This window comes from Pleurodeles waltl, chromosome 5 (genome assembly GCF_031143425.1).
Source record: "Pleurodeles waltl isolate 20211129_DDA chromosome 5, aPleWal1.hap1.20221129, whole genome shotgun sequence".
NCBI lineage: Eukaryota > Metazoa > Chordata > Amphibia > Caudata > Salamandridae > Pleurodeles > Pleurodeles waltl.
Window position 1 is genome coordinate 1,574,598,689 of NC_090444.1, and position 24,373 is coordinate 1,574,623,061.

The 24,373-nt window shown below is 46.3% G+C and overlaps 1 protein-coding gene across 1 annotated transcript in view; it reads left to right on the top strand.

Annotated features, from left to right (window-relative positions):
• The window catches only part of RNF144A (ring finger protein 144A), a 168,291-nt gene that overhangs the window by 46,682 nt on the left and 97,236 nt on the right, over positions 1-24,373 (top strand). The window contains exon 2 of the mRNA XM_069235884.1: positions 23,300-23,361. The gene's annotated coding sequence lies outside the window, so the exon portion shown is untranslated. The remainder of the gene's footprint in view (positions 1-23,299; positions 23,362-24,373) is intronic.

Sequence of the window (24,373 nt, forward strand, 5' to 3'; positions counted from 1 at the left end):
ATCTGGAGAGTCCATCTGCATTGGAGTGGATACTCCCAGGTCTATGTTCCACTGTATAGTCCATTCCCTGTAGAGATATGGACCACCTCAACAATTTAGGGTTTTTTACCTTTCATTTGTTTTAGCCAAAGTAGAGGTTTGTGGTCTGTCTGAACAATAAAGTGAGTGCCAAACAGGTATGGCCTCAACTTTTTCAGTGCCCAGACCACAGCAAAGGCCTCCCTCTCTATGGCAGAACAACGCTTTTCTCTAGGGGTCAACCTTCTGCTGATAAAAGCAACTGGTTGATCCTGGCCCTCAGAATTCAGTTGTGATAAGACTGCCCCTACCCCTAATTCAGATGCATCAGTTTGAACAATTAATTTCTTGGAGTAACATGGGCTTTTTAGGACAGGTGCAGAGCACATGGCCTGTTTGAGCTCCTCAAAAGCTTTCTGACAGCTAGCTGTCCACAATACCTTTTTAGGCATCTTCTTACTAGTGAGATCATTAAGAGGGGCTGCTATGGAGCCATAGTTTTTAATGAATCTCCTGTAATACCCTTTGAGGCCTAAGAAGGCTCTCACCTGGGTCTGAGTTGTAGGGGGCACCCAATCCATGACTGTCTGGATTTTCCCCTGAAGTGGTGCAATCTGTTCTCCACCTACCAGGTGTCCCAGATAAACCACCTTTTCCTGCCTTATCTGGCACTTTGAGGCCTTGATAGTGAGGCCTGCCTTTTGCAGGGCCTCCAAAACTTTCCAAAGGTGGACCAGGTGCTCATCCCAGGTGGAGCTAAAGACAGCAATATCATCTAGATATGCTGCACTAAAAGCCTCCAACCCTTGCAGGACTGTGTTCACCAACCTCTGAAAAGCGGCAGGTGCATTTTTCAACCCAAAGGGCATCACTGTAAATTGGTAGTGCCCTCCTATAGTTGAAAATGCAGTTTTGGTTTTAGCATCCTCAGCCAATTTGATCTGCCAATGCCCTGCAGTCAAATCAAAGGTGCTAAGATACTTGGCAGATGCCAGTGTATCAATGAGCTCATCTGCCCTGGGTATAGGGTGAGCATCAGTTTTTGTTACCTGGTTGAGACCTCTGTAGTCTACACAAAACCTCATCTCCCTTTTTCCATCTTTTGAGTGAGGCTTTGGTACAAGCACCACAGGACTCGCCCATGGGCTTTCAGAAGGTTCAACCACTCCTAGCATTTTCTGAACCTCTTGTTTTATGCAGTCCCTGACATGGTCAGGCTGCCTATAGATTTTACTTTTGACAGGCAAGCTGTCTCCAGTATCAATTGTGTGTTCACACCAGGATGTGGTACCTGGCACAATTGAAAAGAGTTCAGAAAATTGTCCAAGGAGATTTATGCAGTTGTCTTTCTGTTCTGCAGTCAGACAATCTGCCAAAACTACTCCCTCCACTAAAGCATCATTTTCAGTGGTGGAAAAGAGATCAGGGAGATGGTCACTCTCTTCTTCCTGTCCCTCATCTGTTGCCATGAGCAGGGTGAGATCAGCCCTGTCATAGTAGGGTTTTAGGCGGTTGACATGAATCACCCTAAGGGGACTCCTGGCAGTGCCCAGGTCTACCAGATAGGTAACCTCACCCTTCTTTTCAACAATGAGATGGGGTCCACTCCATTTGTCCTGGAGTGCTCTTGGGGCCACAGGCTCCAATACCCACACCTTCTGTCCTGGTTGGTACTGAATCAGAACAGCCTTCTCGTCATGCCATTGCTTCTGGAGCTCTTGGCTGGCCTGAAGGTTTTTGCTGGCCTTTTTCATGTACTCGGCCATTCTGGATCTTAGGCCAAGTACATAGTCCATTATGTCCTGTTTGGGAGCTTTTAAAGGTTGTTCCCAACCCTCCTTCACAAGTGTTAGTGGACCTCTTACAGGGTGTCCAAAGAGGAGTTCAAAGGGGCTGAAACCCACTCCTTTCTGGGGTACCTCTCTGTAAGCAAAAAGGAGGCAAGGTAAGAGGACATCCCATCTCCTCCTGAGTTTTTCAGGGAGTCCCATTATACCTTTGAGAGTTTTATTAAACCTCTCTACCATTCCATTAGTTTGTGGATGATAAGGAGTGGTGAACTTCTAGTTAACACCTCTCTCCTTCCACATTGCTTTCAAGTATGCAGACATGAAGTCTGAGACCCCGCGAGGTAGTATCTCTGCACCGGTGACCTTAGAGACATCTAGTGGAGGCATGAACACGAGTTCAATCCTGGCCTGTGATTGATGGGCGGCCGAGATGTGTGTGTATTGTCGTGACCTGGGGTGCCAGGTCCCCCACACCTCGCACAGGCCCAACCCACGCTGCCCACCCGCACAAGCTTGACGCCCTCCCGGATCGAGTGGTGGAAATAGTCCCTGAGACGTCTAATCTGGGGTCCAGGACGGAATTGAAGTCCCCTCCTATTAGTGTAGTTCCCTGGGGGAGGTCCGTCAAAACCCGGCGAAGTGTAAGTAAAAAAGTGTCAAGCCCGGCTGAGCGGGGCATAAGCACACACAATGTTAAACGGTAGTCCGTGGAGTATTCCTGTCACCACCACGAATCTACCCTATGGGTCCGATTGCATGTCAGTAACTACTATGGGTAGCGAGCGGTGGAATAGAATAGCCACCCCTCTAGAGCCTCTTGAGAATTCTGAATGGTAAACCTTGTCATATCCCCTGCATGCCAGCATGGGACATTTAGTGCCGAGCAGGTGGGTCTCTTGTAGCAAAAACACTGCGGGAGCATACCTGCTCAAGGTGCTGAACACTGCGGACCTCTTAGTTTTGTCCAGTAGACCGTTTACATTCCATGAAAAAACCTGTTTCCGTGAAGGACTTGCGTGCATAGTGCTAGTGTATTGTGAGGTCGGGAACCCGCCCAGGGACCCCGAAGCGAACGTTCTAAATGAGAGAAAACAGCGTGGTGGATGCAACAAAGGAAACTTATCAAAACAACATTGCTAAACCCTTTTGAAAACTTTGTACCCACCAACCTCCCCCCCCACCCCATACTTCTACCTAGGAAGCATCTGTCGCCCAAATACCCACCCTGGGTGTCACAGTCAGATGGGCTGTTACTAAGTGGAGTGGTGGGCCCCTCCTTTGCGACGGATCAGTTGCAATCAGTTAATGGTAGCTGAACCTTATGTAATGCTAGAGTATACAATGCTATGTAGTGTTTGCGGCCCTGTTCCGGTTTATACAGGTCAGAGCCAATGTGATAAGTCCTCCCAGCATGTCGCGACCCAGTGTGTGACTCCGAGTCAGCCAAGTGTAGGGGACTGGCTCAAGCGGTCTTCCTCCAGCCCCCGCGTTTGGGCCTGGACCCCCTGGGAGCCCCCTCGGTCTCCACCAGCCCGGGAGTCCAGTCTAGGTTCATTGTCTTCATCCGTCAGAGCAGCGGTGCCCCTCTGCCTCCCGTGTCTGGACCTAGTACGTTTCGGACCTCTTCGTGTGTCCAATCTGGGACCGGGTCCTTCCCCCGGGGCACCCCCGGACATGCCAGGGGGCCCCCTTCGATTCCCAATACCTTCTTCCGTAAGCCGGTCCCATGCCTTTTCAGGCGATTCAAAGAAATGTGCTTTGCCGGCCATGATAACTTTTAGGCATGCGGGGCAGAGGAGCATGTAGGGAAGTTGCAACGCCCTGAGTTTTTGTTTTACTTGCTCATATGACCGACGGCGGGTCTGGACCTCGCGGGTGTAGTCAGGGAAAATCAAAATTTTGTGGTTGTCCCATAGGAGTTCAGGGGAGCGCCTGGCCTCTCTAAGGATGTTGTCATGGTCTTTAAAGTTGAAAAAGGGTGCAATCATAGGTCTCCTAGGCCCACCCAGAGGGGCCGCGGGGCCAGGGCCCGGTGCGCCCGTTCATTTGCAAACTAGGGTGAGAGAGTTTGCTCTGGCATCCAGGACTTGATACAGCTTTCCAGAAACTCTGGGGCTTTGTTGTCCTCCGCTCCCTCCGGAAAACCAACGAAGCGCAGATTGTTGCGCCTAGAGCGGTTTTCGGCATATTCGGCCCGGCGGTGCAGCTCACCCGTTCGAGTTTGTAGTTGGGCTACCTTGGTCCTAAGGTCGGCCAGGTCATCTTCTGTCTTCGAGACACGGCCCTCCACTTCCGTGACCCGGCCCACTGCGTTTCTGAGGTCCTGTCGTATGAGGCCCACGTCTTCTCTCACTTCCCCAATTTTGGTTTCCACCGCCCGTTGTGATGTTTGGATTGCTTGAAGGATGGCATTGACTCCGCCTGGGGCTGGATCACTGGATGGGATGTCTCTGTCGCCCCGGGAGGCCGCTGGCGCAGTAAATTGGTCAATCCTCTGCTGGGACGACAGCGGTTGCCTGGAAGCCCGGTCCTTCCCATTGCCTCCTCCGGAGGTCGAGCAAAGCAACCGCGATGTCGAGTGACACACGCAGACGGGGTCTGGTCACACCAAGGACCTCCTACGCCCACCGGCTCCTCCGGGGAACCCCACTGGGGTGACTCCCTGTCCACCAGACAGCCACAGGGGTCGGGGCACCAGCCAGCGATATCGGGGTAGGTCAGCAGCCGCCGGATGAGACGTCAGGCCCCCAGGTAGGTCCGTGGAGTCAAGGGGCAGCCAGGACAGCTACACCCCGGCCGCGGCGGGCCCCCAGATCAGTCCGGGGGCACCTCCCACGCCGGTCCAACAGACAAAGGCTTGTTCGATCAGTAAGGTCCTCAAGGGCAGCGGTCGTCCACTGGTTGCCACCAGTGTTATCCAGGCCTCGGCAGATGGCTCGTAGCCACCTCACTTCCACAGCACTCCTGGGCCTCAGGGCTCTCCCACGTCCCCGGTGACGGGATCGCTCACCGCATCAAGAAGGGGGGGCTGGACCAGTCGTCTCTCTCCTCGCTATATCAGGTCAGGGCCGTTCCAGTACCCCCCGGCTGTATGGGGGGGGGGCTTCAGGGCCCCTCGTGGCCCGCCAGATCCCGCGTCGCAGTGCCCGCTGGGGACCCGGTCACGTCGTCGCAGGCCTCGTCTGCTGAATCAGGCCGGCCGGCTGCCACCTCGCTCCGCGGTGGGCAGGCCGGCTCCTGTGTCGCCTCTCTCTCTGCCCTAGGTCCGGCCTCTGTCCCCAGGCCCCAGCCAGGACCAGCCACAAGGGCACGATACGCCACCAGCCCTGGCCGGGCCCCCAACCCAAGGTGGAATTGGGGGGGGGGGTGAGTCCAGCCCCACAGGCCCCGTCTCCCGGGCTGCTGCAGGCGCGAAGGGGGAAGCCAATCATCCGGTGGCCGTTTTGCTCCCCAGTCGCGCAGATTCAGCGCGGGGCCCCTGCCCAGCAGCGGCGATGGCTCGGGTGTGCCTCCACAGAGCCCCGCTCGGTGAAGCACCCGGGTCGGAGGTTTGCCCAGCTTCGCAGGGTGCGTCGGGCGGCCCCAGACGCCACACTCGCCGCGAGTCGGCTCAGCCCTTAGGAAGGGTGTGGGTCCCTCAGTACGGTGATCCATGGCCCATCAGGGGTACCGTCAGTTGGAGGACTCACAGGGGTGCCATGAGCAGGGGAACAGGACCAGAGAAGGTGGATTTCCCGGGCCGATGACGGAGGGGTCCAGAGCACTCTTGAGTGCGACCGCCATCTTGACGCTAAAGAGACTTTCTTACCACACAGAACAGACTCTAAAGTCACCTGATCCTCTGAAGTCCACCCTGCGTTTGAAGGTGTAGCATTTTTTGCAATAATAACAAACCCATCAACTGAAGGGCTCTCGCAGTCAGGTCTCCTGAAGCATTAAGATTGGATATACTTAGAAGACTGACTTTAATTTAGATGAGTTAACAAATACTTTAAGCCCAAAGATGTTCCAAACAAGGACCTTAAAAACTGTGGGATGCCATCTCATCTAGTTGAAGTTTGCCGCTTGCTTTGTTGATTTGAATAATATACATGATCCACATTTGTTTCTGACATTGTAAATACTCATAATTAGTTTAATCATTGTAGGCTACATTTTAATAAAATTATATTCTTATAGTTCAGTTAGATGGATTGCCTCGTCTATACCTCTGTTTGTGGTCCTTGATTAGTTTAGATTTAGCAGGTCAATCTGAGTGTCTGACAACAAAGGGGATTAGGAGTAGTAGTTTTAGGTTTGACCATGTCCATAATATCTGGAGCATCTCACAGCTCTATGTTTATTCAAATACCCTTTTTTTCCAGTACTGCAGCTCTGACACTTTTCGAAGGTAGTGAAGTATTTGTGCAATAAATCATACAGTAACACAGTGAAAACACCACAAAAATACACCACACAGGTTTAGAAAAATATATGATATTTATCTGGTTAAATTAAGGTCAAAACGATAAAGATTCAATAAGCACAAGTTGAGATATCACTTTTGCAAGATTAAAAAGTTTGAAATCTTAGAAATCAACAGTTGTCTCTTGTTTGCACAAAGTACCTGGTTTGTGTCAAAAATAACACACACACAGACTGCAGATGAGGAGATGCGTGGAAAAATAGGGTGTGCATCAGAGTTTCCAACGCTGCACAGACAATGCGTTGTTTCTTTTGATGCTGCAAGGGGCTTTGCGTTGATTTCTGGCACGCAGTTTTGGTTCCTCACTGCGATGCGGGGATCTTTTTGACGTCCAGGGACGATGCAGGGTCGAATGTGTAGGCGATGCATCAAATTTTCTGCGCACGGCAGGTGCTGCGTCGATTCTTCACTTGGGAAGTCGGGCTGCATTGTTCCGATTCAGCTGTGAATCAATCAAGTAGGCTGTGCCTCAGATTTCCAGCCGAAAGGCAGGCGCTGCGTCGATTCATCACTCGGGTAGTTGGGCTGTGTCGTTCCAGCTCTGCTGTGCAGCAATTTCTCGGTCGCAAAACGACTATACATCGTTTCCGGTGGGCTGTGCGTCTATTTTCAGCGCACAAAGAGTTTCCTGAAGAGATTACGTTTTTTGGGCCCTGAGACTTCAGAAAACAGGAGGCAAGCTCAATCCAAGCCCTTGGAGAGCACTTCTCAGCAGTCAGAGGGCAGTAGGGCAACAGCAGGGCAGCAGTCCTTCTTGGCAAAGCAGTCCAGATGAGTCCTTTGTGCAGCCAGGGAGTTCCTCTTGACAGGTTGCAGGTCCAGAAGTGTCTGATTTGGTGGAGTAAGGGACCCAGTTTATATACCCCAAAATGCCTTTGAAGTGGGGGAGACTTCAAAAAGTGGCTTTGATGTGCACATGGTGCCCTTGTAGGACAGGTCTGTCTGCCAGGGTCTCACTAGGGGGTTAGGCAGTCCATTGTGTGAGGGCATGCCCCTAGCCTTTGAAGTGTGTCAGGTCCTCCACCCTTCCAGCCCAGGAAGACCCATTCAGTATGCAGATGAGTGAAGGTGTGACTGAGTATCCTGTGTTTGTGGCTGTTAAACTTTTCAAGCTTGGCGTGGTCTCCCTTAACTTTTTGCCTCTGTTTCCCAGGTTGTTGATGTGTGCTGGACTCTGATTTCGCTGTTTGTGTTACTCTGGGCACGTTACCACTGCTAACCAGTGCTAAAGTGCAAGTGTTCCTTTACAAAATGTGTATGTAATTGGTTTATCCATGATTGGCATATTTGATTTATTAGTAAGTCCCTAGTACAGTGCACTAGAGGTACCCAGGGCCTGTAAATCAAATGCTACTAGTGAGCCTGTATCACTGGTTGAGCCACCCACATAAGTAGCTCTGTAATCATGTCTCAGACCTTCTACTGCAGTGTCTGTGTGTGCCGGTTTAACTGTAAATTCGACTTGGCAAGTGTACCTACTTGCCAGGCCTAAACCTTCCCTTTTCTTACATGTAAGACACCCATAAGGTAGGCCCTAGGTAGCCCCAAGGGCAGAGTGCAGTGTATGGTTAAGGTAGGACATATAGTGATGTGTTTTATATGTACTGGCAGTGAAATATTGCTACATTTGTTTTTCACTGTTGCAAGGCCTGTCCCTCTCCTAGGTTAACATGGGGGCTACCTTTAAATCTGATTAAAGTGTATATTCCTATTGGGAGTGGATAGACATGTGGAGTTTGGGGTCTCTGAGATCACAATTTAAAAATACATCTTTTAGTAAAGTTGATTCTGAGATTGTGTGTTTGAAAATGCCACTTTCAGAAAGTGTGCATTTTCTTGCTTAACCCATTTCTGTGAATCTGCCTGTTTTGTGGATTCCCTGTCTGGGTCAGTTTGACAGTTAGGCTGATTGCACCTCTCACTAGACAGTGACACAAAGGGAGATGGGGTGTAGTCTGCATTTCCTGATGAGCCATCTGTGCTAGGAGGGAGGGGAGGAGTGGTCACTCACACCTGAAAAGGCTGTGCCTGCCCTTAAACAATGCAGTCTCCGACCCCCTGGTATGTGTCTAGGGCCTGGCCTTGGCAAAGCAGGATTTCACAAACAAGAGAGACTTTGCTTTGAAGTAGGCCTACTTCAAAGGGCAAAATGGGTATAAGAAGGGCTCCCAAAACCACAGACTTCAGAACACTTCTGGAAACTAAGAGGAACCTCTGCCTGAAGAAGAACTGAAGAGATGAGGAAGAAGAGCTGCCCTGCCTGTGACTGTGCTTTGTGGAGCTATCCTGCAGTTGCTGCTTCTGCCAGAGTAAGAGGGCAAAGACTGGACTTTGTGTGCCTTCCATCTTGTGAAGATCTCCAAGGGCTTGATTTAGAGCTTGCCTCCTGTTGTTTGAAGTCTCAGGGACAGCACCTGGAGTATCTGGAGACACTCCTACTCTGCCCTGTGGTGCACCTCCAGGTCCTGGTACCCTGAAAGGAGAAGCTGCCAGCCTAAGAGGAAGAATTCCAAGCACAGAACGCCTTGCGGGTAAAAGATCAACACGACTCCGATCTGCGGCTAAAAAATTGTCACGTCGCCGGATTCGCGGTTGAAAATCGACACTCGTCTGCAGCGCGACCCGAAGATCGACGCACGGAGCTGGAGAAACGACGTACAGCATCGCTGACGGAGGCTGATGAGATCGCAACCCGCGCTGCCTGGCTTTCAGATTATCGTGCAGCTGGATTTCCGACGCAAGCACCACTGGGCATGTAAAAACAACGTAAGGCCTGCCCGGACCCGAGAGTGCTGAATGGATTGACGCATCGCTCTTCTGCGGAGAGAAGAAACTACGCACCCGACCCGCCGAAAGGAGAAATTATGCAAGGTCTCGCTCATGAGAGAAATCGACGCATCGCAAGCCCTTTTTGATGCACACTCGCCCGTGCAGGGTTATTTTTGACACACCCAAGGTACATTTTCACTGCTAACAGTGTTAGTGTGTGTTAAAACTACATAAGACTATTTGTCCTTTTTAATTGATAACTTGACTTGTGTATTGTGGTTTTTTGTCGTTTTGGTCTTGTTTTGTTTAGAAAAATATTCTCTATTGTTCTAAACATGTGTAGTGTCATTTTGTAGTGTATTCATTAAGTTACTGTGTGTGTTGGTACAAATACTTTACACCTATCAGTCTGAAGTTAAGCCTACTGCTTGTGCCAAGCTACCAAGGGGGTAAGAAGGAGTTAGCTGAGGGTGATTCTCTTTTATCCTAACTAGAGTGAGGGTCTTTGCTTAGACAGGGGTAACCTGACTGCCAACCAGAGACCCCATTTCTAACAGTGGTTGTCTGGGTGAAATGTACAAGGAAGCTGTCAACCAGCCCAGGTGTTGACTGGAGACAGGCTGTAAGGCACAGTTGGATTTTAAGAGCAGAGAAATGCTCACTTTGTAAAAGTGGCATTTCTAAAATAGTAATATAAAACCCAACCTCACCAAGAAGCAGGATTTTCTATTACCATTCTGGCCATACTAAATATTTCTGGTCAGAATCTACTTCTCAAACAGTATATGAGGGAAGCACCAATGCTATCCTATGAAAGAAGCAGGCCTCACAGTAGTGGAAAACGAATTTAGGAGTTTTCCACTACCAGGACAGATAAGACACGCATGTACCTGTCCTGCCTTTTTCCTGCATAGTACCCTGCCCTACGCTTTACCTAGGGCCTACCTTAGGGATGACTTGTATGTAGAGTTTAAAGGAGAGAGCATATACCCTTTAGCACTGGTTAGCAGTGGTAAACAGCACAGAGTCCTAAAACCAGCAAAAACAGTGTCAGAACAGTGAAGTGAGGCAGGCAAAATGTTGGAGGATGACTACCCTAAGGCTGTCAGGTCGAACAACCATATTAACACCTACTAGGTCCAAATACCCTGAATGGATTTACCTTAGACTTGAAAGCCGCTAATAATTTTTTATGGTTTAAAGGGTGAAGTTTAGACTTTCTCTTAACTACCTCTGAGGTGGAAGAAAAGGATTCTCAAGATCCCTCTCTCTCCTAAGGGCAACACTGAAAGTCTGTGTTATTTTCCCTCTTCCCTTGACTTTCACTCTCACGTTCTTGACAAGTTGGCGTTTGCTTCAATTTAGCCTGTTTGGGCAGTATTACCTGTTCACCCAGAGTTTGTAAAGTTGGGGTAAACACTACTTCCCTCTTATCTTTGCAAGTCGGTGCTGTGCTCTTATCAGCCCTTGTGTGTGTGTGTGGGGGAGAGAGAGGTTCTACACATAAACCGGCAGCTGAAAATAGCCTTTGGATCTGGGATAGTGACTTCATAGGGGCATGCCTTCTTTCCTAAATCTTCTCCCACTATGTGTCAAGCTATATTGTGAGAGAGACCCATTTTTCATTCATCTTTCACCCAGGCGAAAGACTAGCCTGGTGTACCAGGATACATAGATGTTATCCACTGCCTTTCTGTTCAATGTGGTAGATGCCTCACCTCCCCCGAAGCCCCCCCACACACACACACACACAGGCTGGGGTAAGAGGATCTTTTGACTTTTAGTGAAGAAATTGCTTAATGCTTTCTAATAACAGCATCTGTTTACACTGCTGAGAGTTAGCTAACACTAAGGATTTTAACACCCCCTGAAAAGCTGGTTGCATCAATGACAATAAAGTCAGCTTTGAAAATTCAGGAGCCCTCTCCAGTGAATTAAAAGTAAAACTGGGATGACTTTGAGGAGATAGACTCAACATTTCCTGGAGTAAAATTAGAAGAAATTCTATTAGATGTCATGGTTCTTTGAATATGGAGAAGACTCAGAAAATGTGCTCCATACAACAGCTCATATCAGACCCTTCTACAACAGTCACCAAATCCTCTTCTCCATTATCACCATGGAAGGGTTTGGGGAATAGTAAAGAAGGGGAAAATCTGGAACAACAAGAAGAGATAAGATTACTGTTTAGAATAAAAATGATCAATGTTTACTTTGCACAAGCTCTGTTATGTCTCACCTCTCTCTTATCTGCTCATTCTAAGTGTCTTATTTCATATTTGTTACATACAGATTTCGAAATTTTCAGGTGATCAAGCAAGCAAGTTCTCATCTTGATTTTGATTCATAGGTATCTCATTTTTAATTTCAACAGAACAGCGCTCTGCAATATGTTGCTAGAAAATGCAGTTCCCCAGTATTTAGTATTCAGAACTCTCAGTATCCAATTGTTAATACTCAATTGGTCTTTACACACTTGATTGTTTTGATTGTTATCTTTTAGAATGAAATTCAAAGGAAAGTTCTCCTGTGAATAGTTCAACCAGTCGTGGAAAAGAATGTGTACCTTTTATGATTAGTAATCAACGTTGCCTACAGCTCAAATTTCGTAATGAGTGGCAGAAGACACTATTAGCCTTTGCACTAAATACGCTTAATACATGTGAGGGGAAAAAGGAGGATTTGGAGGATTTAGAAAACGTACCACTCCATGGCTGTCCTGACTCACAATTGACCTGAAAAGGACAAAATGGTTAACACAGGCGAAGGACTAACAGAGAAACAAGAAACAGAAAAAAGACTCCAGTTTGTTTCACAGAAGGTGGAATAGGAAAGGGAGGATATATTGCAATGGACATCAAGCAATGGCACAAAGGCAAAAGACAATGGAGCAGAAAAAGAGAGCGAGGTTGTGGGTGGGTGGTGAGAAATAGAGAATGACAAATGTCTGTAAGGACCCATTCAGTGTCAGGGGCCAATATCTTCAGCTGCAGTGCCTCAGAGTGGGAAGGCAGCACAGAGGGGCATTTGGCTCCAGCCACACTTGCCAGGGAACATGGTTCATGCAGGTCAATACCCATTTATGTGAGTGGGAAACGTGGCAGCAATGTAGTAGGAAAGGCTTCAGTTGGAATGAGAAAATTCAAGTTTGGGCTTTTCTTTGAGTTTAATGCTAGGGAAGTGACTAATAATCTTCCTAAATATTTTATACAGAAAGAGAAAAGTGTCAGTCGAAACCTTTAAATAAAATAAAATTCTTCATATCTCTTTGAACAACTAAGGTCCCAAATGAAAAAACGGCTAGTGAAGGAAAGAGGGAAAAATTAACAAGGTATCGTGCCAGTGGACCCAGTGAATTAATTCTATAACTCCTTTTGTATAAATCAAAACAATGAAGGCAGTCAACCAATGTCAGACTGGGCATTTCCTATTTTATTGAGAACAACAGACTCATGTGTTACAATACATTTTCATGAAGATTCCAGAATCCTACACTTTTATCTCCAGAGATGGCTCAGTACCTGCACTCCTCATTTAGTAAGGTTTCTACTAACCTGCTTATAAAACAACAGTCCGGAAACCTCCAAATCCTCTGGACAAGAACCAAAAATAACTGGCAATAATGCTTGGACATGGCTGCTCTTTGTATGTAAGATGGCTGTCAAGATTTTCTTGATCTCGTGATATCTCATTTCCAAGTCCAAATCTTACGAGATTTTGCATCACATGACTTCTAGGTCCGAGCAAAATTTCAATTACACCAGTGTAATTAAAGTTTTTTCGAGAACTTATTGTTATGCTTATATTGCAAACTTCACAAAATTAAGAAATTTTGTCATGTGACGTTATCATGAACTGTTCGAAGCAAAATGTTACTGAAAACATACAGGAATAATGTGAAATGCCAATATGAGAGCAGCTGTTGCTCACAACACTTCTGTTTTTGTCCTATTTTTTACCGCAAAATGTATCGTCTAAACAATCAGTGTATTTCACACTAAAATATACTCCATTGTGCCAGCTGCATCTCACAACTAACACAGCAGACTCCAATGCCGACAAATAGGCACCCTTTTGCCATCTTGTAGGCGTCTTCCCACTAAGCCTATTTAGATTACACAGTTGTGCTGGTGGTGTGTCAGTGGCAGACCCATGATGGCAAGAGTCCGTTGCGGAACCCGTTCAGTATAGTACTATGGCTGTGCTAAGTGGTTGGATGCTACCAGACCACACCTGGTGTAAATTGGACAATTGTGAATGACTACAAAACACACGCCATTTCAGACCATGATCCTTTGCCATCACACTGCAGCTGACCAGACAGCCAGCAGAATTCACAACACAGGAGGCAGGTCTTTTTCTGTGTTACTCTCCCTCTGTATTGTTTTTGTGAAAACCATATTTACATCTTTTTCCCTCTTCTTTTTGGGCACTAGTTTAGTTTTTCTCCATAATTCACTATGGCAGGGAAGAGAAATGACCAATTTTCAGAGAGAGACTTGTCTGTCATGGTGATGAAATCATAAGAGTAGAGTCACAATTGTTAGGAGCACAAGTCCAAAATACCACACTATCCCTGAAGAGGCAAATGTGGTCAAGAATAGTTACCAGAGAGAATGTTGTACACTATCACGGCATAAACCTATGTATAAATGTAATTTATTATGGGTGTGCCTTGGTTGGAATTTAAAAAAAAGTTTAAGAATGAATGCTGTAGCTAACAAGCTGCGCACACAGGAGGAGTTTAAGAAGAGGTGGAACTACCTGCAGGGGAAAGTTCATTCACTGGCCTCCAAGCGTCACCTGGAGGCCCAGAGGACTGGTGGGGGTTCTCGCCTTCCTCCATTACAACTCTTTCCCAGGGAGGAGGAGGTCTTGCAGATCCTACTTGCTGAGGGCTTGACTGGAATCCCTCGTGGAATGGAGACTGGTAAACTACACCTATGTATGTCTCACTAATCAGTTATAGAGTTCTGCCCTTAAGTCGATGTTTAGAATGCTGCAAACAGATACAGCTAATTTTGACTACACAAAATATATTGTGTCATACCAATTGCTAGCAGCATGGTAGTAGTTCTCCTTTTAATAATGTGCAATATGTATAGTAAGATTGGGTGGAGTTCCCCATGGACCATCCCTTGCATTGGCTTTGCCCATTACTTTCTATCAGTGTATGTTGTTGTTCTTCCAAAACCAGGTCCAAACCTACATCCCATTTCACAGGAATGTATAAGTGGTGTAGGAGGCTGGCCTGGCTTATAATGGGTACCTTGGGGTACTTACACATTGTGCCAGGTCCAGTTATCCCTTATTAGTATATTAGAGGTGTTCTAGCAGCTTAGGCTGATAGAGGTAGCTATAGCAGAGCAGCTTAGGCTGAACTAGGAGACATGCAAAGCTCCTACTATACCACTTATATCACTTAGCACTTTATCATAAGGAAACACAATACTCAGAGTTACTAAAAATAAAGGTACTTTATTTTAGTGACAATATGCCAGAAGTATCTCAGAGGATTTACTCCCTTAGGAGGTAACTAATATACACACAAACCAAATCAGGTAAGTAAACAGTTAGAAAAGTAGTGCAAACACTGTAGAACACAATAGAATGCAATAGGGAAAAATAGGCCTAGGGGCAACACAAACCATATACTCCAAAAGTGGAATGCGAACCACGAATGGACCCCAGGCCTAGTGTAGTGTGTAGAGGGTCACTGGGAATGTAAGAAAACACTAAGGGTGTCCAAGATGTGTCCACCCCAAGACCCTGAAAAGTAGGAGTAAAGTTACCCGACTACCCCAGAAAGACCGTAAACTCGAGATAGGGGATTATGCAAGGACAACAACTGACTGCAAAACACTGAAGACGGACCTGTAAAGGAAGGGGACCAAGTCCAAGAGTCACGCAAGTGTCTTGAGGGGGGTTGGGGGGGGGGGGGTCAGGAGCCCACTAAACCCCAGATGAAGGTGCAAAAGGGCTGCCTCTGGGTGGAAGAAGCTGAAGATTCTGCAACAACTGAAGGTGCCAGGAACTTCTTCTTTGGTCAGAAGATGTCCCACGGTGTGCTGGAGGATGCAGAGTTGTTTCCACGCAGAAAGTCTGCAAACAAGCCTTGCTAGCTGCAAGAGTCGCGGTTGAGGATTTTGGATGCTGCCAGGGCCCAGGAAGGACCAGGGGGTCACCCCTTGGAGGAGGAGACAGAGGGGGCGATCAGCAACACAGATAGCCCACGCAGAACAGGCAGCACCCGCAGAAGCACCTGAACAGGCGTTAAGAAGATCTGAGGACGACGGTCGACTCAGGACAACAAAAGAGGGTCTCACGACGTCTGAGTCCAACTCAGCGAGTTGGGCAATGCAGAACGGAGTGCTGGGGACCTGGGCTAGGATGTGCACAAAGGAAGTCTTGCAGAAGTGCACAGAAGCCCGAGCAGCTGCAGTTCACGCAGTACACAGGATTACTGTCTGGCGTGGGGAGGCAAGGACTTACCTCCACCAAATTTGGACAGAAGGGCCACTGGACTGTCGGGGACACTTGGACCCAGCTCCTGTGCTCCAGGGACCACGCTCGTCAAGATGAGAGGGGACCCAGAGGACCGGTGATGCAGAGGTTTGGTGCCTGCATTGGCAGGGGGAAGATTCCGTCGTCCCACAAGAGATTTCTTCTTTTCTTCCAGTGCACGGTGAAGGCAGACAGCCCTCAGAGCATGCACAACCAGGAAACAGTCAAGAAAGCCGGCAGGATGAGGTGCTACAATGTTGCTGGTAGTCTTCTTGCTACTTTGTTGCAGTTTTGCAGGCATCCTGGAGCAGTCAGCGGTCGATCCTTGGCAGAAGTCGAAGATAGAAGTGCAGAGGAACTCTGGTGAGCTCTTGCATTCGTTATCTGGTGAGATACCCACAGGAGAGACCCTAAATAGCCCACAGAAGAGGATTGGCTACAGTGAAAGGTAAGCACCTATCAGGAGGGGTCTCTGATGTCACCTGCTGGCACTGGCCACTCAGAGCTGTCCATTGTGCCCTCACACCTCTGCATCCAAGATGGCAGAGGTCTGGGACACACTGGAGGAGCTCTGGCTACCTCCCCTGGAAGGTGCTGGTCAGGGGAGTGGTCACCCCCCTTTCCTTTGTCCAGTTTCGCGCCAGAGCAGGGCTGGGGGGGGGATCCCTGAACCGGTGTAGACTGGCTTATGCAAGGAGGGCACCATCTGTGCCCTTCAAACCATTTCCAGAGGCCAGGAGAGGCTACTCCTCTCAGGCCTTTCACACCAATTTCCAAAGGGAGAGGGTGTAATACCCTCTCTGAGAGGAAATTCTTTGTTCTGCCTTCCTGGGACTGGGCTGCCAAGGCCCCGGGGGGCAGTAACCTGTCTGAGGGTTGGCAGAAGCGGTAGCTGCAGAGAAAACCCCGGGAAGTTAGTTTGGCATTACCCGGGCTCTTTGTTGGAGACTCGGGGATGCATGGGATTGTCCCCCCCCCATACCAGAATGGTATTGTGGTGGCAATTCCATGATCCTAGATATGTTACATGGCCATGTTCGGAGTTACCATTGTGACGCTACATATAGGTATTGACCTATATGTACTGCACGTGTGTAATGGTGTCCCCGCACTCACAAAGTCTGGGGAATTTGCCCTGAACAATGTGGGGGCACCTTGGCTAGTGCCAGAGTGCCCACACACTAAGTAACGTTGCACCTAACATTCACTAAGTGAGGGTTAGACATAAAGGTGACTTATAAGTTACTTAAGTGCAGTGTAAAATAGCTGTGAAATAACGTGGACGTTATTTCACTCAGGCTACAGTGGCAGTCCTGTGTAAGAATTGTCTGAGCTCCCTATGGGTGGCAAAAGAAATGCTGCAGCCCATAGGGGGGATCTCATGGAACCCCAATACCCTAGGTACCTAGGTGCCATATACTAGGGAATTATAAGGGTGTTCCAGTGTGGCAATCAGAATTGGTAAAATTAGTCACTAGCCTGCAGTGACAATTTTAAAAGCAGAGAGAACATAAACACTGAGGTTCTGGTTAGCAGAGCCTCAGTGATACAGTTAGGCACCACACAGGGAACACATACAGGGCATACTGTATGAGCACTGAGGTCCTGGCTAGCAGGATCCCAGTGACACAGGCAAAAACAAACATACATACAGTAAAAATGGGGGTAACATGCCAGGCAAGATGGTACTTTCCTACAAGTGGTATTTTCTCCTGGTTACATTATGTTCATATGTATGTATATGTTGAAATCCTATGCTTTCATCTCCAATATGGTCATTGAAAGTGATATGTGTGATTTACTTTTCAAACAAGTATTGTCTAAGGTGTCAACGAATGACTACAACTAGCATGATGCTCTGTTTTTGGATCTGAAAAACAATAGTGCAATGTAATGCTGTTGCACTGTCCTTTACTTCCACTTGTACACGCGTTTAAAAAACTAGTGCATTTGACATCTAACGTGTCATGCTATGGATTAAAATGTCACTTCTTGTGCATCGCAATCATGTTGACACCTCCTCATAGCGTCATAGAATTGATGACAATGCTTGCAAAATGCTTTGTCTGTTGAATCCAAGTTTAAAAAAAAATGTGTATTGGCATGCTGAATAGAAGTACTAGCCACACACAAGTTGATTTGCACTGTCCATCTTGATGACCAAATACAGTGCTATTTGTAAGTTGAACCACTTTGATTTCCAATATTTTGTTGCCTACTAGGCCTTTGAATGGTCCCATACTCAAATCTACTCACCACTGTGTTGGCTTCAAGGTCTGCTACACGTAACATACAACTCTGAAGTAACTTGTTTGCATTTCATGACATCTCGACAACATCAGCACTGGAGTTGTCATATGAGTAAATAAGGCTGCATATGTAAAATTATGAAAACAAAACGAAAGCCTAATCAGTCTATCACTCTGTTTCTACTTGTCTAGGTTGACCTAGTTGTATACAAAGACGCATTAAATGCCAAATTATATTAATTGCATATTCTCTGCAACATTCACAGGTTTAACAACCTGTCCCAGTGGACCAAAGTCTGCCAGCCAAGACACTTTGACTCAAGACCAGGAGCAAGCCTTCAGTGAGGACTCCAATAATGCAAGTCCGGATGATCAGGAGCCAGATGGTCCATCTGGTCCATCTGGCCAGACAGCTCCAGTGAGTTAGACTCGGCCCACGCCTACACCTCCAACCACAGCTGCAACAACATCTCAGTATGAGGACACCTCCACTTCCTGCGCATTGAGGGTGTACACACCAATCCTCTGCCCCCCATCCTGGCTGGTGTTGAGACACCACTAATACAGACTCCAGTCTGCCAGGACCCAGTGGAATGGGGCACACTTCCTCAAAGGGGACAGGCTAGTAGGGGTAGAGGTTGTGGGAGGGAATCTGTTGGCCAGTCAAGTGAGGCCACTGGGGTTTTTGTCAGTCAGACCACCATTGACAAAGTCTTGGGAGCAGTACAACAGTGCCAAGATGTGATGGGTCAGATTATAACTGAACTCCAGGCAATCAAGGAGGTGCAGAGGGAGCACATCTTGGAACTACAGAAACACAATGAAAAAATGAGCTCCCTGACTGGGGTGCTATTTGACATCTATCACCATATGTGCAGGGCTTTTCCCATTCCATCTGCCCCTGTCTGTGGTCTGTCCACATCTGGGCAAATAACACCACTGCCAGCCATGGCCAGGGAGGCCCTGCCACATGAAGAGACTGCTTGCACCACCCCAGTCCATGCACCGTGCCCTCCTTCTCCCCAGAGGGGCGGTCATCCAGACCAACAGGATAGGTTGGCAAGACCAATACCACAACCTCTAAGAGACACAGAACCTAATTTCCTTCTTTCTGTGTCTACTATTCACTCTGGGGACTATTTCATGGCCATATTTATCTTTTCTGAGGACATATGTATTTTGGACATTGGACTCCAAACTGCTTTTGGCTCTACTTCCATGTTTCCATCGATCATGATAGACTTTTTTTGTTTAGTTCATACTTTTTGGTTCACGTTACTCTTTTTTGTGTCATGATAATAAATGGTATGGACACGTCTACAAGATTCTTGCTGGATTATTTGTGGCCTTTCATTTGTAATAGCGTCTTCCACCAACATGTTATCACATCTTTTGAACATTCATTTGCCAAACAAATGTTGAAATTACAAAGAGGTAAGATGTTAACCAATTTATTCAAAGAAAAGAAACTCAACTCAGAATGTATTTGGAACATAAATATGTTTGCAACAAATCCTTGTAGAAGTGAAATCTGGGTATCAATAACCAGGCCTAACCCCAATTGACTGTGGCATTCAGGGTTATACACTCCACAACCAGTGCTTTAAATTGCCAGGCACTGTCCGGTACGGAGTATCTGCACTTTTGTAGTTTGAACGGGGAAATGCCTGCATTTCTCAACACTGCTGCTGCATTTAATGGGAGTGTACTAGCACTTCTCAGGAGCAAATAAGTACTCTAAGTAATGAGTACCTACACTTCTATATTTCAATTTAAAACACTGTCCACAACCATGACACCATGGAGGAAAAGGACTATGTGATTGTATCAAATAAAATAGGCAAACTATCACTGATGCATGATCACAGTTGGAGCCTTACTGCCCTCACAACAGAAATCCTAAATCAATAACACCAATAGTCTCCATCATGGCAGTAACACCATTTGAGGCCACATTACCATTACGGGACACTGTGGCAGTATCTGGTGCAATAACACATTCCCCAGTCAGTGTTGTGCTAACAGAAAAGGTCAATCACCTATGAGGAAATACATCAACATCTACCTCCACTGTATGAAAATTGAAGATTTAGCCAATGTGAAGGAAGAGCAGTATGCTAGGGCTATACATACACATGTGGTTTGAGCAAGTCAAGTGGCACATATTTCCTTGATGGCAGCATCACACAGAAAACAGGTCTGATACAATCTTCTGAACTTCCATACTATCAGAGTGCAAGTTGTCTCTGGAAACGATTTGTCCATCCCAGGTGGGTGTCTGTCCCGAATCAACACTTGTTCACTGTGTACTTCTAAACAGCAACATATCACAACAAATGTCACAACTTTAAAATGTCCAAATGAAGATGACATGGTCCCTGAAACAAAATAACAATGGAAAATTATTTTCACCACATATTAAATTGAATTCTGTTGACAAGTCATGAGGACAAGCATACTTAGCACAAGCACAGTAGTCAATGTAGGGAAATTCTGATCCACTAATATCTTTGCCTTGAACTTTCCTGCACGGATAAATTTACCATAGAAGACAGATATGTCCCCTCCCTATGTTGTACTGGCATTGGAGGTTAATTTGTAAAGGTAAACTTACACTCAGGTGAAGAAGTGGTTAATCACATCTTGACATAGGTCAACTCTTTCTTTTTCACCATTGTCATCTTCATTGGACATTTCAAAATCCTCACCTGGGGGCTCATCATGGTCTCACTCTTCTGCAATTACAAAGATGTTCCTTGTCAGGGCGATGTTATGGAGAATGCAAGCAACTGTGATTTGGCATACCTTATTGGGTGAGTAGAGGAAGGCTTCAGCAGTCTTGTCCAGGCACCTAAACCTGCCCTTCAGCAGCCTGAAAGCCACATCCACTGGCCTCCATGTTCTTCCATGGGCCTCATTAAAGCTGACTTCCTCTGGCGTTGTTGGATTTCTCAGTGGTGCCAATAACCACTGTTGGTTAGGATACACTGAGTCTCCTACACAGAAGCAACACATCAACAGATTACTCACATATCAAGCCACTGTCCCTTCCTAAACTAGGATTCAGGCAAAAGCTCAAGTTATATTGTATTTACCAACATGCCAGGCACTCTCTGGTCTAAGTTGTGTCATCTCCATGAGCATGTTGCTGTTCCGTAGTACGAATGAAAAATGTGTTGACCCAGGGAAGTGGCACACACACTTGAGATGTATACGTCTGGTAAGCAGACAACTTGCACATTGATGGAATGGAAGTTCCTCTGATTGCGGTAAACCTGTTTACTTGTGTGTGGTGGCACCAAGGCAATATGTGTGGTATCAGTTGCTCCAACCACATGTGGTAGTCCACCCAAAACATAAAATTCTTCCTTCACTGTGGCCAAATCATGTGGACGTGGGAACTGGATATAGCTGTTAACGTTTTTCATCAAGGAAGCAAGGACGTCCTGTAGCACACCACTGAAAGATGGCTGGGACATGCCCCCTGATACTGCCACAGTGTACTGAAAAGTGCCACTGGTAACGCTATGTAGTACTGCCATGAGTGTTACTATTGGTGTTATGGCTGATGGGTTCATATTGTGATGCAGGAGATCAGGCTCCAACTGCTGACACAAATCCAGGATAGTTTGCCCATTTAGTCAAAATTGTTTGATGATTTCCTTTTCCTCCATGGTAGCAAGGGCTGGAGAGGGCTGGAATACCTGTGGCTGTCTACTACCCATAGCTGAGTTCAGACATCTGTATGTATGGAAAAACAAAAATGAGCTGAAATGGTCACACCATATGTTTGATGTCATATACATTGGGTAATACATGTACAAACATTAACATCTAATTTTTTTAACTAAAAAATTATTTACAATTTTTTAAACGTATTTCTTTCCATTATGTGCAAATAATACATTTAAAATGTTATTTGCACATATTTTTTTTTATTTCCTCAAACAATTCTGCCAACCAAGGCAGTACTTCTCCTGTAGCAAACACAGTCATGGTTCACATTTTATTGTGTCATCTTGCCAAGAAAACTGTTGTTTGTATCTGACATTTAGAAATACACAAGCCTCCATTTTGAGTGCTGCTGACGCAGATGCACAAACAATTGAAAAAATGTGCAGCTTCAGATTGTAAAATGGTGACTTCTTGACCATGCGGTGAGGATGTTGGCTACCCGACGCCTGCCGGCAGAAGTTGACCAAGTAGTAGGTGATAGACTCCACAACAGTCCCTACCATAGGCTAACGTGTGTGATGGCTATGCACGAAAGCCAATGGCTGTGTACGTCTCAGTCATGGATCGCGTCCACCTTGTACTTGTACACCTCACTGTGAAAAAACACTCACTTGCCTCCTACACTGTAGCCATCAACACTTCATCAATTTGTTTCTGCTGTTGCTGATCTCTGGGGGAGCTGGAGCTCCCTTCCTGGGAAGCTCTGTCCCTGTACAGCCAGCTCTATGTGACCCCAGAGGAATAGGTGCATGTCTGTTTGGGGAACGTCTGACTGTGTGAACTCTTCCTTTCAGATACATAGGCTATTTTGTTCATTTTTGGTAATGGAGGTAGTGTTGTGACTGGAGTTGACAGAATGATGCGGCTGGGACAGATTGTTTTTTGCCAGTGTCTGAAATGTCTGTGCATGGCAATGTTAAGTCACCTGAAAGTAGAAGCTGTAATGTGTGTGCATGTAACACACATATCCTACTTCATCACACAAACAGCAGGCCACTGACTACCAGTGGCCAGTAGACAGTATACCAGTAGTATGGCTGACAACATACAGCCAATGTTGGAATGATGTTGATATTGAGTTAAAAATGTAGAGGGTCTGGAGTTGTCTGATACTGTACTGTCATGTGGGATTCCAGCACATAATGTGGATTAAGTTGCTCTGTATGGTTTCAACCTGTTATGAAGCCACATATAGGTAAAGTTAGTTTAGGTGCAGCAAGTTCAGATAACACTAGCCCACAATCATGTATCCCAGTCTGTCTCATTCCAACACAAACTTGTTCATACAACCCACAATTCCCTGCTCTCAGTGACACAAAGCAGCCCTTCTATCAGGCAGTTTGTCACTGTATGTGATGCAGACCATGTGTTCTGATTCTTCTGAGTTTATGTAGGAAGGCAATGTGGCTATGAGCATGATTATGTGCAAGGATTGGACGGGTGGTTTGGCCTTTAGTAGCTCACAATGATTGTGAGTAATCAGGGGTGGCTTTCACAACAGAATAGCTTGCATAGCTCTGGCCATGATGAAGTTGTAGGCCTGATTATGTAACATGAGAGCTAGCAAGTATTGATGGTGCACATGAGATCACTGCAAAGCAGTATTTCTGATCTACCTGTAACATTTTGTTTGAAAAAACAAAAACAAAAAAAAACTAGTAACTGTTTGGTGAATGTAAGTGTGAATATTCAAAATGTAATGTCACAGCAGCACAGCCAAACATAAGCACTGCATTTTCTATTCTTGTTCTTTTATGTCATCCATACAGGTCAACGCCCATCAGAAGCAGGAGGCCTGGAAGGCCATCACAGAGAAGGTGCAAACCAGGGGGTAAGACATTGTGCAGACCAAGGGATAAGTCATTATCTGTAGATATTATGTTTTGACCTCTCTACCTTCCAGCTATGTTGTATGCCGTCAACATTGAGGTGGACACACATCCAAAGCCCATGAGGATTTCTGGAGATGTAAGTTGATCAGACACTATCTTATGCTGTATGTGGTGTATTGCTTTGGGCTGAAGGGTGACACTATATTCCTCTTCACAAGGCAAGTACTGTTGTGGGCAGGCACAATGCTCCATGCAAAGGGATTGCCAGCATTTTCACAAAGACATGAAGAACAGTTTCACAAAACATGACCCATGTCATTATTGGGTCAGGTGGGATGTTGCGTCACAAATGTGGGTAGTGAATATAGACTCCACTAATGGTAACTGTGGCAAACTGCACAATTAAAATGCAGCTGATATATCAGAGTTGCCATTCGTACATTGGTGCTATACCAATATGAGAATGTGCATCTGCACCAAAAGTACTGGCATTCTGTACACAGTGGCATTGTTCCTTATCTGACACATTTGAAAGTAGTTTGTCCAGAAACCTTCTAGTAAGTTAATGTGGACAGGAGCAGGTGGACCTGAGTCCTTAGTCCTTCACAAATGTGCATTTAAGGTAGTCTGTGTTTACCAACAAGAATTTGTTTGCCAAACTATATTGATTGCAACAGATAGGAATGTGTTAAAATTGGTGAGAGAGTTTAAGTCCCACAGACAACATTTTTTTCCTTAGTCAAGCCTAGAGGACAAACTGATGATGAAGAGAAATGTGATACTGAAAGGGACATTTGCATATGGAAGGTTACATCACATAGATGTTGTAGTGTCCCATTTTGATCAGTCAATTTCCATCTAAAAAAACTTACACTTAGGGAGAAGTGAATCAATTGTAGCTGTGTACTGCAGTGGTTCAGAGATGTCTCCAGGCCATGCTGTTGAAATCCTTTGTCATGGAGTAAATTACAAGTGTATCCCTGACAAAGACATGCATGATTCCGGAGCTGA